Genomic DNA, 14,153 nt, shown 5'->3' on the forward strand with positions numbered 1-14,153 from the left:
GTAGGGACATAGGGAGGAAAGAAGGAGGAAAAGACAATGAACCTGTTGTAATATCAAGAACTAATTTAAGGATCAGAGTTCAATAGTTTGGTGTGGTAGTACACACCTCTAATCCCAGCACTTAAGAGTCTGAGGCAAGAGAATTGCAGTGAGTTCAAGAGGTCAGCTTGTTCTATATCATGAGGTCTAGGCCAGCCAGTGCTACAAAATGAGACCCTGATTCAAGAAATAAAACAACCAACAAAAGAATACTTTGTGCTTACAATAAAAACAGCAGTAATCCTGATACTGAGTAGAAAATGGGCTATTGTTTTAACCAAGTACCCATATTTAAACTTTACATTTTTCACAAGACTCATATTTGTCTCTAATTTAATAATAGGAAGTATAGTTATAAAATAATTTTATACTAATACATATTGTTTTCACTTAGGTGTCAATGAAAAAAACTGTATTCTATCAGAAAATATTTTAGACTCATGAGATGGGTATGGAGTTAGGAGATTCACACTGACCCTAAGTAACTAACCTTTAAAAAGGGAATCTGTAGAAAGAATGTCACAAAAGATGCTCCCCTAGACTGTGCCTCTGGTCTGAACTACATGATTTCTTAACCTCTACCTCGCATAGCATTATTCCTTGGGGAGCTTTGAAAAATCATTGCTATCCCAATCTCAAACTTGGAGGATCTCATTTACTTATGTTGGTGGGCAGACTCAAAACTGCAATGTTTTTAACTCTCTGAGTGACTCCAGTATGAAAGATAACAAGCAAGGGACTATTGCTTAAATGATTCTTAATATTATTTATGATGAATATTTTGAGCATTTCAATTAAATAATAATGAAAATTATAGCAAAATGGTTAAAACATTTACTGAGCAATCTCAGAGTCAGTACAGAAGGTTCTCCCTTCTACATCTCAGTCTATCTCAGTAATTCTAAAAGGAAATGATTATCTGTATTTACTAACTTAAAAACAGATTCAGAAGGCTTAAATGACTCATACAAAGCCACCCAGAGGATAAATGGTGGTGCTTGGATTTTATCTAGATTCATCTTAAATTCAAATAAAATTATAGTGTCTAAAACCACACACACACACACACACACACACACACACACACACACACACGGCAGTGCTCATCACAGAGAAGGAAATGCTGACAGCCAGAAACAGAATCCTAATCTTTCTGAAAAGTAATTAATTTGTTTCTCCCGAGAAACCCTGTGCTTGAGAAAAGTCTTATTACCCATCAGCCAATACCCAGAAGGCTCACTGGAGGATGTATGTCTCCTGGAGCACTGATTTAGAAGGTGACCATGATAAATAATGAGCGTTGACTACATGGCACCAAATATTAATCAGTGCCTCCTCCAATGTCTCCTAAGAGACTGTGTTACTCGTTTCCTTGATACTTAGATTTCAGAAAGGGATGGGGGATCAATATTACAGAAAGACAATGCAACCAATATGTCTTTGTCTTCCTGTAACTGCTAAGCAGACGTGCATTAAATCTTGCCTGATGATCCTGAAAACAATGTCATTCCCAATTGGTAGCACAGCTTTCCAGGCAGTTAGAACAGATCTCTCATCCTCAACTGCTTATAGCATTATTTCCATTGTCCATATCTGTGTCCATTTTTATTTTTGTTTTCTTTCTCCTTCCACTTCTATTGATTTTCCTTAAAAGCTCTACTCTGATTTCCATTGGATTTAATTTAAAGGAGGATGGTATATGTATGGGAGAGTTTTTGCCTCATGTCAGCCAATACTGTCTGTAAACCTGAATTCAAGATTATTCCTCATTTGAAGACTCCTATAACCATTGACCGCTATTATGAGGTTGGGACAAAATTGAACTTTTCCCTTTAATGGCTAGTGACTCAGCAGAGAAGATAGTAAAGGGATTTTTTTTTTCCTTTCTGTTTCTGACTTTGTGTAACATAAAAACAAGAAGAGCAATGATTCTCACAGGGACCTGAAAAGCAGCTGTGATAAATTTTCAAAGCAAATCCCCTGTTATAGGGCTAAAGCCTGGGATTTTCCGAGGAAGATACAAGTTATGATTGTTTGACTGTAGGTCAGATAGGCCAGGTTTGCTGAGTTTGAAGAGGTGTGACTGATTTATGTGAAGATGTTATTGGTTGGCCTGATCTTAGCAACAGATGAGATAGGAAGGTGTGTAAAGCCAGGCCACCACATGCTGTTATTTCTGATCAGTTTGAGTTTAACCATCAAGGATTACCAGAAAAACCACTTATGTCTCTGTTTATATATCAGTACATTCTACCAAATTTGTACATTGGTGACTCTGGAAAATCTTTGAATAACAAAGAGAAGCAATCTGATTGAAGATGCATTATTAATTATCATCTGTACCTACAAAGGATTCAGGTCCTGGACAGTCCTTAGCTATATGAAGTTAACTGCTAGGTGGCTAATCATTTACTTTCAGAAGCAGCTATGGGAGACTATAAAGGGATTGTGCTAAAAGTCTTGAGTCTGTTTGCCTTGCCAATCTGGGCCTTGGAAAGGCACTTAGTCTCTCTGAACTCAGGGTATCTGAGTTGAGGGAACTATTCACAGTCTGCTTGCTGTCAATAGACTACTTTTACAAAGAAGTATCATTTTTTTGGTTGATGCTTAATAAAATTCAAACCCTTTCATACAAGCAAGTAACCTTGGGGTTCTGTAGACTATGTAATATAATGCAAAGTTCTAATAATTTTAATTTTACTGTATAGTATTTAGGGAGCAAAAATACCTATAAGATATTTCAGTAAGAAGTATTTTTCTTCAAGAATTTTTCCATCAGTGGTCCTGTGACTTCATGAATGTGGGGTTGTCAGATTCATGGGGCGCCTTGTATTCAGGGAAAGCGCTTCGGCTCTAGGTAACATTTATTTACCTTTTCTGCCTTTTCTCTTTCAGGCTTTGTTTGGTAGTGGGAAAAACTGGCTCAGGAGATAGAAAGCTCAGATTTTACTTAACTTCAGTTTATTCAGTACTTTGGGGTCTATTGCTACATTTATAGGACCCTTTGTATATTTACAGATGTTACACAGAGATTTTATGTAACTCCCTTCTGCTTCGCAGATTAAATGTAAACTGTACTGTTTGTGGGTGGAAACTTGAAAGCCCGACACATGTCAATGATAGAACCACCCCTCATCCAACCCCTCTACCATTCCAAAACTGTTAGCAGGAAATGCCAACAAGATCTGGGTGGAATATTTTGATGAAGGGATCCCTATGTGCATAAACATAGTGGGAGTTTCATTGAACTTGGGGGGGAGAGTTAAAAATTGCCTTATTTTCTAAAAATTCAATAAGGATGAAATATTCTTCAAATATCTGAAATAAAAATGAGTGTCTTTTCAATTTATTCATTTATTATTTTTATTTTATGTGTTTGAGTACATTGCCTGCATGTATGTAAGTGTAGGTATTTGCCATATTTCCCAAAGCAAACAGTAGTAACTTATGGGGTCTCCACTAACACTGGATACACTGGATGTGGAGATTTTGCCTCAGAGGATTTCTCACATAAATATCTCCTCTGGCCTTTTTAGCACACATATCCATAGTATTTTAATTTTAATTTGAAGCCCTTTACAAAATGGGATAACTGTAACTCAGTAAGAAGGGGTTGTGTTCTCTGACATTTCAGACTTAGAAGCTATATTCAATGTTTTTCAAAGTCAGGTTTCTGGGTGCACTGCATTATAAATTCCAGACCTGGATGTTAAAAATTCATATTTTTGGTCCTGAATCCAGATTCCTAATCTAAGCATCTGAGAGCAGAGATAATAAAGCAGCAACTTAAGCTGAGCACAGTGGCCTTTGCCTATGGTTGTAATACTTAGGATGGGATGTTGAGGGCACAGAATTGCCAAGCCCTGGAGCTTGATGGTAGGCTAGGAAATATATCAGGACCTAGTCTTAAAAACAAAAGAAACAACCTTCTCGAACAAGCAGGCAAGCAGATAAACCAACTGAAAGGCACCCAGGTATTTCATAGGATAAGAATACTATTGTGAAGGCAGAAATAAGAAACAAAGATTGTTCAATGATTGTACATGCCAATGTAAAGACACATGAGGACAAAACAGACAGCAAATCTCAAGATGCCATGGCCCTTTTCCCCTCTTAAAGGATGCCCGAGAAACCGAATCATCTTCCAGCATGTGTTAGCTGTGTCTTTCCTGGATTCTTAGTATTCCGATGTGAACATACCCATCACTCTGTTTCTATTTCATAACTAAGAGGACAGATGAGGAAAAAAAGAAATTGTCTCATTAAAATTTTCAGCTACTAAAGCAAAGTAGAACCCAAACCACTGTTCAATGACTCCAAACCTCATTCGATGTAATGCAAGCACATTTCATAATTCAACATGAGTCTTATATTTAGGAATGTCAGTCAAAATTATATTTTATTATAGAATTTTAAGGAGAATTGTTTATAGCTCTCCCAAACTGGAATAATATATTTTCAGCATAGTGCAAGTGAGGTGTGGTAGATAGCTTTAGTTGTCAACTTGACACACCTGGGTAGAGGGAGCCTTAATTTGGGAATTTCCCTCTTTGGACTGGCTTGTGGCCATATCTGTGGGGAATTTTCTTGATTATTGAGTGATGTCGTAGGGCCCAGCCCATTGTGGGTAGTACCATTCCTGGGCAGGTGATCCTGTATGTTTAAGAAAGGAGATTGAACATGGGCCAGGGAAGCAAGCCATTAAACAGCATTCCTCCTTGGTGTGTGCTCCAGCTCCTGCCTCGGAGTTCATACCGAGTTCCTACCTTGGGCTCCCTGATGAACTATGACTCTGGGGATGTAAGCTAAATCAACCCTTTCCTCCCCAAGTTGGTATTGGTCAGAGTGTTTTGTCACAGCAATGGAGAAACAAAGTAGAACAGATATTGGTACCAGGATCATTGGGTATTGCTGTGGCAGACCTGACGTTGGTATTTTGGGGAGGCTTGTGGAACTTCAGGCTGGAAAAGCCATTGAGTGCTTAGAGGATTTTTTGGTGGGGAGCTTGAAATAGGCTGAAAGAGTTGTGGAGGATGGAGGCCTGGCTTATGAAGCTTCAAAGGGGCATAGAGACTATCAGGGCTGTTCTTGTGATATCTTGAATTGAAACTCTGTGGGTTCTGGGCAGCTGGAGCTGAAGAATCAGCTGTGATTAAGAAGAGACAGAATTACTGAAGTGAAAACTTTTCTTTACTGGGACAATTGATGCTGGTTAGCTGGGGCTGAAAAATCAGCTGTAAGTAACAAGAGACTAGCATTATGGTGGCAAAATCTTCTGGGAATACTTCCTTAGGATCTGCATACAGAAGCTATGGTCCAGAGGGGGCCCAAGCCTCCATCTGAAGCTGGAAGCAGGACTTGGTAATGTGTAAGAGTTCCCTGCATGGTTCTTGTGTTGAAAGCATGAAGGGTGTCACAGGGAGCAGCTGAGGCTTGGCACCGTGAGAGGCCAGAAAATGCCATTGGTGAAGGTATAGCCTCAGTTTCAGTTGAGACCCCAGCTTTTTAGATGTCAGGACCATAGGACTTCCACCAGGGCTGCTGCAGGTGTAGACTGGAGCCAGCTTGGGTCTGCAAGATGAGCTGTGTGTTCTGTGGACCCCAGTCAGAGAAGTGGAGCTTCTAAAACCCTTTGGAGTCCAGAAAATCGTGAGTGAATCCCAGATGTCCAGCCTTGAGCTACTTTGCTGTACTTAGGTTTTGCTTAGGTATGCCCAATTCTTCCCTTTTGAAATAAGATAGTACTTGTTTTGGATTTTACTGGAGCCCAGAGTTAAGAGACTTTAAATTTTTTTATGTTTATTGTGTATTAGTGCATGTAGGTAGGTGCACCAATGTCATACAGTGCCCACGGAGGTCAGAAGGTGTCAGATCCCCTGGAACTGAAGTTGCGGTTGGATGTTATCTGCCATGTAGGCATTGGGACTCGAGCCTGGATCCTCTGCCAGAGCAATCAGTGCTCTTAACTGCTGAGCCATCTCTCCAGCCCCCATTAAGAGACTTTTAAAAGAGACTTTGAATGTTTAAGTGTTTAGGTTTTTAAAGGACTGTGGGACTTTTAAGGTCATACTGTTTTATGTTTTGATATTGTGAACATCCTATCTTGGTGATAAGAAATGGAAAGGTTGTAAAGAAGAACAGGTGTCAGGAGATGGCAAGAGGCTGGTTTCAAACTGAATTGTTGAAGGTAAGACTTGGCTGAACTGATTGATGGGGTTGAATGGGGAGCAGGGAAGGAAAGGGGGGAAGAACTGAGGATGATTCCTAGAGTAGATAGTAGTGATATCCAGCTTCTTCACTTTCTTCCAACCCAGGAGGATATTTGTGAAATCAATTTCTATAAAATGGACTGGAAAACCAGACATGTGTGTCAGGTTGAAGCAGAAATGCAAGACAATAAAAATATTTTAAAAGCATCCACATTTCTGAAATTTGTATTTGTGGTATTGCTACAATCATAGTATGAATTAAGCTTACTTCTTTTTTCTGGATGAGGAAACTTTAGGGTTAAAGGGTTTGCCTTCACCCATTCATTCATCTGCAAACCATGTTGTCCTGGTTTGTTCTTCACTGCTTTGACAAAACACTCTGACCAATACTAACTTGGAGAGGAAAGGATTTATTCAGCTTACAACTCCTAGGTCACAGTTCATCAGGGAGCCCAAGGTAAGAACTCAGGTCAGGAACCTGGAGGCAGAAGCTGGAGCACAGGCCATGAAAGGTACGCTGCTTACTGGCTTGCTCCCCTGGCCTCTGCTCAGCCTGCTTTCTTATGCAACACAGGCCCACCTGCCTAGGGGTGGCACCACCCACAGTGGGTTGGGCCTTCCCACATCACTCATCAAGAAGATGCCCTTCAGAAATGGCCACAGGCCTGTCCAATAGAGGTAATTCCCTGATTGAGGCTCCCCCAACCCAGGTGTGTCAAGTTGACACTAAAGCTATCCAGCATAAATGCTGTCACTGGAAGCAGTAACGAGCAGTACAGCTGCTGTTTGAGGGGTCACAGGAGCACACGTGTGGAGTGCTCTCTGGGCATAGACATGGTTGTTCATGCGAGGTTGTTTAGGAAGAGTGTGCAGGAAGTGAGGAAGGAGAGGGATAAACGATCCAGAGGCTAGCTGCATAGAATGATGGGTTGGGGAGAGGAAAGGCAGGCACAGCAGGACAGGCATAAGGGTAATGGGGGAACCTATGACAACCAGGATCAGGGGTGGGTGTTCACCAGGCTAATTTTCTTGACATGTCAATCCTCCCCAAATGATTTATGGAGTGAATGAAATCCCAATTAACATCCTAGCAACATATTTGATGTAGGAATAACAACAAAGTTAGACTATGCAAGACAGTTTTGAAAAGGAACAATAGAGAACTCAGATTACCTGATTTCAAGAGTTACAAAACTACAATAATGAGGAGAATATAACATTGGCATAAAGATAGACCACCCACCTTTGTCTGTTTGGGCTACACTAGCAAAGTCCCATTGACTGGGTGGCTTATACCACACATTTATAGCTTACAGTTCCAAAGGCTGGAAGTTAAAGATCAAGGTGCTGGCAGATTCCATTCTTGGTGGGGCCTTGCATGCTGGAGAGAGGAGACTCTGGAGTCTCTTCTCTTTTTAAAAACAGTTATTATTTTTATTTTCATTTTATGTGTATGACTGTAATGCCTGCATATAGGTAGGTACACCTGTGTTGTGCAATGTTGACAGAGGTCAGAGGAGGGCATCAAAGGTTGTTAATCACCATGTGGATGGTGGGAACTGAACCTGGGGGTTCTCTGCAAGAGCAGCCGGTGCTCTTAACTGCTGAGCCATCTCTATAGCCCTGCACTGTCTTCTTACAAGGGCACTAATCCTACTACAGACCAATACCAACTTGGGCAGGAAAGGATTTATTCAGCTTACAACTCCCAGGTCACAGTTCATCAGGAAGCCCAAGGTAGGAACTCAGGGTAGGAACCTGGAAGCAGGAGCTGGAGCACAGGCCATGAAAGGTATGCTGCTTACTGGCTTGCTCCCCTGGCCCCTGCTCAGCCTGCTTTCTTATGCAACACAGGCCCACCTGCCCAGGGGTGGCACCACCCACAGTGGGCTGGGCCTTCCCACATCACTCATCAAGAAGATGCCCTTCAGACGTGGCCACAGGCCAGTCCAATAGAGGCAATTCCCCGATTGAGCCTCCCTCAACCCAGGTGTGTCAAGTTGACACTAAAGCTATCCAGCACACATGTATTGAGTTAATCGAGATGGTGAGCAGTCAAGCTGGATTCCACAGGGATTTTCTGCATGGACTTATCCCTACTATGTCAAGGAAACCTAAAGGTAAGAATATGGTTATCCTAAAACCTAGACCTGGACCTCTGTTCTTTATCTTTCAGATCAGACTGCTACAAACAATTAAATTGAAGACAATTTATTAATGAGCATTCCTATATTCCTGGAGAGGCTAGCTGGTTTACAGTGCTCTGACAGCCTAAAATAGGAAAATCCCACAAAAATCTCTTTAAGGAATTAGAGAAGTTGAAGCCTGTGCATGTTTCTTTCGTAAGGGAACTAATACAAAAAAAGGTGGTGGCATTCAGCTATGGACTCTTTGACTGCCAGATGGAGAATATATCAAGTCATATACTAAGAAGAAAAGAGTGTGGCAGCAGGGCAGCCAAAAGGCCTCAGTTCTGGAAGCAGCTATTTCAGCTGTTCTACTGTTTTTGTGTCTATAAAAATAGCATATGACGCAAAAGAACTATTGGGACATTCTCAACATGAAATGTAGAAAATAATTCATCACTCTTGCTTTTGTGCTATTTACTGAATATTACAATATCTAAAGCCACATGCCTGGCACTGTTACAAGTGTATCACATGAAGTTGGTGATTTATTCCCATAGTAATTCTAGGTACTGTATGCTGCTGTCACCCTCTGACTTGATACCACTTGCAGAGAAGGAAAGAGGCCGTTTAATTTATCCAGTCTCCTAGGATATGCATGTGGTAGAGCTGAAGTTTGAATGCAGGTCGTATGAATCTGAGCTCACAAACCATGCCTCAGTGTGCTTCTCCCTTCCTGTGAAGAAGTGCGTGTTTCTTCTATAGTGCCTGCTTATACAGACTTGGTTGCGTGCAATATTATTAAAGCGTTTTTTTTTTTGGAATATGTTAAAATATCTGCCATTAACAGAGGTCAGATGTGGAATATTAGAACTTTTAAATAGTCTAAAAATTTGTAGTGTGCTATAGGTATATGTTATAAATATATAAAAAGGGATTACAACTGAGACTTTCTGCATGGATTTATCCCTGTTAAGTCAAGGAAATCCAAAGGTAAGTATGGGTTTCCTAACACCTAGACCTACAATTCTCTCTATATAATAACACACATATCACATGCATATACCCCCACACACACTCGTGTGTGTATGTGTGTGTGTGTGTGTGTGTGAGTGTGTGTGTGTGTGTGTACTGTGTGCTTATAAAGCTATGTATATTTTCTGGGCCAGTGCAGAGAATTCTCAGAAAGTTTTGTATAGATTTCACTCATTAAAAAGTTGGATAATCACATAAAGCTACACAATCTTCTTGTTATTTATTTAAAAATCATCTAATGGGAGCCTACTATATATAGGTAAATCATAACCATGAAAGAACACAGGTGAGTGTGTCTGATGGCTTTCCTTATATGTGATAGCTAAAACAGTCAAACGGAGAAACAAGGAGTAGAATGGTGTTGTCAGCTGTGGGGAGAAGGAACTTAAGAGAGTTTATTCTGTGCTTTTTGTGTTTCGTGTATACAAAATAAATACGTTCTAGAGAACATGGTAACTAACGGTAAGTAAAATGGTGTTCCACACTTTAAATTGTTAGTGGGCCATTATCTGTAAGTGTTCTCTTTCTGGATGGAAACCACAAAAGTATTCAAAGAAGGATTTAGAGATGATGGATGTGTGTAGTTGCTTGTGGTTTACAGTTGTAGAACCAAAGGTTTGAACTATGCCCGAATTCATCAGGACATACTCATTACATAGGGGAATTTCATATATCAACTACACCTTAATGAACCTTGGAACACATTCAAATAACTGTCTTTTTATTTAAAGGAGCTCATAGTTAGAGTTTGGTGAGTGTTGTGTTCATGTCCTGCACAGGTGTTTAACTATCTCTGGCCATGTTAAAAAAGTCTCACTTGTTTGTACCTTGAAATCTAAATAGGTGCTGTTATTGTGTTAGTGTTAATTGTCAACTTGACAGAATCTGGAATCACCTGTAGATGGTCTCTAGACATGCCTGTGGGAGGATTCTATTGAATGCATTAATTAAGTTGGGAAGACCCACTCCCTGTGAGTGATGCTATTCCCTGGTAGGGGGATCCTAGACTGAATAACATAGAGAAAGTGACTTGGGGAACTCTCTCTCTGCTTCTTGACTATGGATTGAGATTTTGATATTTCATATAGATGTGCCCTTATCTGAAATGGCTATTAAATATATATGACATCTGCACAAACATAAATATTTTCTGCCCCAGGACTCAGGAAATCTGAATAGCCTTCCAGTTTTCTGTTCTTATTTTGATGAATGATTTTTGAACAAGCCAGTTCAAGATTACTTCTAAGGTCTAAAATTTTTAAGACAGTGTGGTAGATTTTCCTCACTGACAAAACTGGAAGAAGGACAGATTTCTTTTTCTTTGTATCATGTTTCAGAACTTTCTGCCCATGTAACTATCCTATTGTTTCTGGCCCTAGGCAACACATCATGGTAGACAACATGTGGCAGAGCAAAACTGTTTGCCCCATGGTAGCCAGGAAAGAGTGAGGAGAGAAAGGGAAAGGTAGGGCCTGGAAACAGAAAAGGTAGAGCTGTGTGTTCAACTTGATGGTAGCATACTTATGATCCAATCACCTCTTCAGCTGTCTACCATTTATAAATCAACATATGGGCTTTTTGTGAGGACCTTTGATAGCTATTCCATAAATCATGTGTATGAGGCCCTGTATGGGCCTACATTTTCCAAAATATTCTCCTGTAGTTCTATGTTTTAACAATTTTTATAACTTGTTTATGTGTTTTGTCCTCAAACACTTTCTCATACGATTCCTTAATTTTATAACTACAGCATGAATTTCTCCTTAATGGTAACTTAGATACTTCCAAATGTTTTGGTGCTAAAGAGTCTTTAACTTATAGTTATAGCATTTAAAGTTTCTGGGTTAATTTAGAAAACAGAAATTGTTCCATTTTCAGACATTACTGATGTAGAAAAGTATCCTTGCCTCATGAGAGGACGGGGATACAATGTCTCATGCTGAGTCCAAAGAAACCCTTAACAAAGAGGTTATAAATAACTTTTGGCCTATTATTCCCATGTCATGCCCATTTTGCTTCCATTACCATGACAACTTACCTCCCATCATGAGTGTCTGATTTTTTTAACAAAAGAGACAAGGGAGAATGCTGGTAATTTCCTTTTTCTGTTATTTTTGATGGTCAGTGAAGTCATACCCACCAATCTGGGTGCTCTTTTAACTCTTTGCCACCACTGCCGCACCACGAATTCTACCATAGTTTTACTGGTAGGGGTGGGTGTTTTTTGTTTCCTTTTTGCTTTCCATTTTGTTTTGAGTTTTGCTTAAACCACTGGGATTTTGTACCTTTGTAAAACTGTCTGATCTGGGCTGACTGATAGGTCAGAATCCATAGGTATTAAGTTTACAAATTACACTTTTGAAAGTTCTCAGGAAGTTTTCAGATAAGAGACAGTTGAGTTTCTCAGGCATAGAAATGATTTTCTCAGGGACAATACCAACCTCCTTGTAGCTGAGAGGACCATAAAGCTCAGTTCTTCCAGTCATGAGCTCATTGTTCATCTCTGTAGCCAATATCATAATGAACAGAGGTGACTTCTTCCCACAACAGAGAACTGGAATTATACATATATAAATTAGAGCTTGCCACTCCTGTATGTGGAAGGAGGTATATGTGAGAAAAGTACTGGGTCGTCATTTTGACCTTAGCACCATTTGGAAGGCTTAATAAACAGTGCCCAGGTCTATTTACCAAATATCCGATATATTTGGCAAGGGTATAGCATAGCTAAAGAAATTAAATCAAATCAAACAACCAACTAAAGCAACACCTGTACAATGCTGATCATGTAGTATTTAACCTCTTTGTGCACTTTTTCTGACAATATATATATTATTAGACAATTGTGAGAAATTGTAAAATCTGAAAACTGCTTGGGCTAGAAAAATTGCCAAATGTTCCATATTGTTATTCATCATATTTTAGTACTTTTCCCATTTTTCAGTTTGAAAAATAATCCTTGAAAGACAGGAATTGGCAGTATAGCTTCATTTAGTATTTAATTTCATTAAGCTGCCTAAACAGGAAGGGTTTTGAGAGTAAGGATGATGGCTTACTCATCCCAGCACATCCAGTGCCTCCATTGTTGTGGACCTAAATAATCCTTTGTAATTAGGCCTCAGAAAACTGGAAGAAGTCACAATTTGGGGTTATTGCACACCACTAAGCAGTATCTCAAAGTGATATCAGAATAGAAATAGGATTGAACTAATCATTGTTTTTGTTAAAATGAAATGAATAGGAGTCAGAAGTAGCAAATGCTAAGTGTTCAAAGCTATGTTCTTGCACATTGCAAAAAGATAAAAGCCATTCTCAATTCATAACTTTAGAAAAGAAGTCTCTTTTTAACATCTTCATAAAGAACAGTGTGGTGGTACAGTATTTATTAGAACAAAGGACCCCAGAAAAAAAAAAAAGGTGGCCTGTTCCAAATAAAAGTAAAATTCAAAAAGATGGAAAACTTTTTAAAGCTTTTTTTCTTAAGTTAAAATGAAAAAGGGAAATTGGAGCACTAATTTTGGAAATGTAGAAGTTATTCCACTGGGAAGACTAAAACAGCATGCAAAGGAAACAGGTCAGATGGAAAAAGACTCAGCTACACAGAACAAGGAACATTATTTCATCTATGTGATGAAGTGAGAGAAAACAGTTTTAACCCATCGGTGATGATTAGTGATAGATTTGGAAAGGAGAGGGGAGATCAGTAAGGTGGGGGAGGGGGCAGGAGGGACAGAGAGTGGAGGGTGGGGAGGGGGAGAGATAGGGAAGGATGAGGAGGAGAAAGAAGAGAGGAGACGGCAGGAGAGCAGAGCAAAAAGGAGAGAGAAGAGAGGAGGGGAGGTGAGGGGAGGGGAGAGGAGAGATGATTTATGTAACCAAAATAAAAACCTCAGAGTAAACCTCTGAAAACCATTGTCTTTATAGTTAAATTCTGCAGAGCGATAGTGAATTTCACCCCAAGTTTTAAAATGGGAAGCCTGAAACTTTAGACACATAATATCATGTCAATCATCATACCTTGTTAACATGTTTTGTTCTTAAATATTATAGCTAGCAGAAAACTTTTGGTAGAATCTTACATTTTCAAAAATATATTATTTTATGATAGTTTTAATATTTAAAATATGTTTATAATCATATAATTTTGTCAATGCAAAGAAACTTTTAAGCATTGAGCATTCAAATGATTTAAGACACTATTTTAATGTATTTTAAATTTAGAACTTTTAACACTAACAGTATTCCGGGAACATCTTAAAGCTTTTCAATTACTTGGCAATGGAGTGTAGTGTTGGCCAGGCTAGGTGACTTCTGAATTCTGAATTGTCTCCCTAGGCCTTATTTATTTATTTGCTTATTTACTAACTTATTTATTTATTTTTATTGAGAGAGAGAGAGAGAGAGAGAGAGAGAGAGAGGAGAGAATTTGTGCCCACGACATAGTGAATGTGTGGAGGCCAGAGGACAACGTGGGGGAGTTGGTTTCTTATTCTACCGTGTGTGTCTGGGGAAGTAAACTAAGGCTATCAGTCTTGGTGACAAGCACCTTTACATGCTGGGCCATCTTGCCAGCCCCAGACATTATAAGTTTTAATAGTTACAAACTTTGAAATGGGTTCCAGACATTCAATAAGTCCTTGACAGCTAGATGGCATTACTGGAGGTTTCTAAATGTCTGTGTCTTTAAACCAGTATTGTTAAATATGTTCAATAATTAATTCTATAATATATATAATAACTCTAT

This window comes from Nannospalax galili, unplaced genomic scaffold (assembly GCF_000622305.1).
Source record: "Nannospalax galili isolate Female #2095 unplaced genomic scaffold, S.galili_v1.0 scaffold406, whole genome shotgun sequence".
In the NCBI taxonomy this organism is placed as follows: domain Eukaryota; kingdom Metazoa; phylum Chordata; class Mammalia; order Rodentia; family Spalacidae; genus Nannospalax; species Nannospalax galili.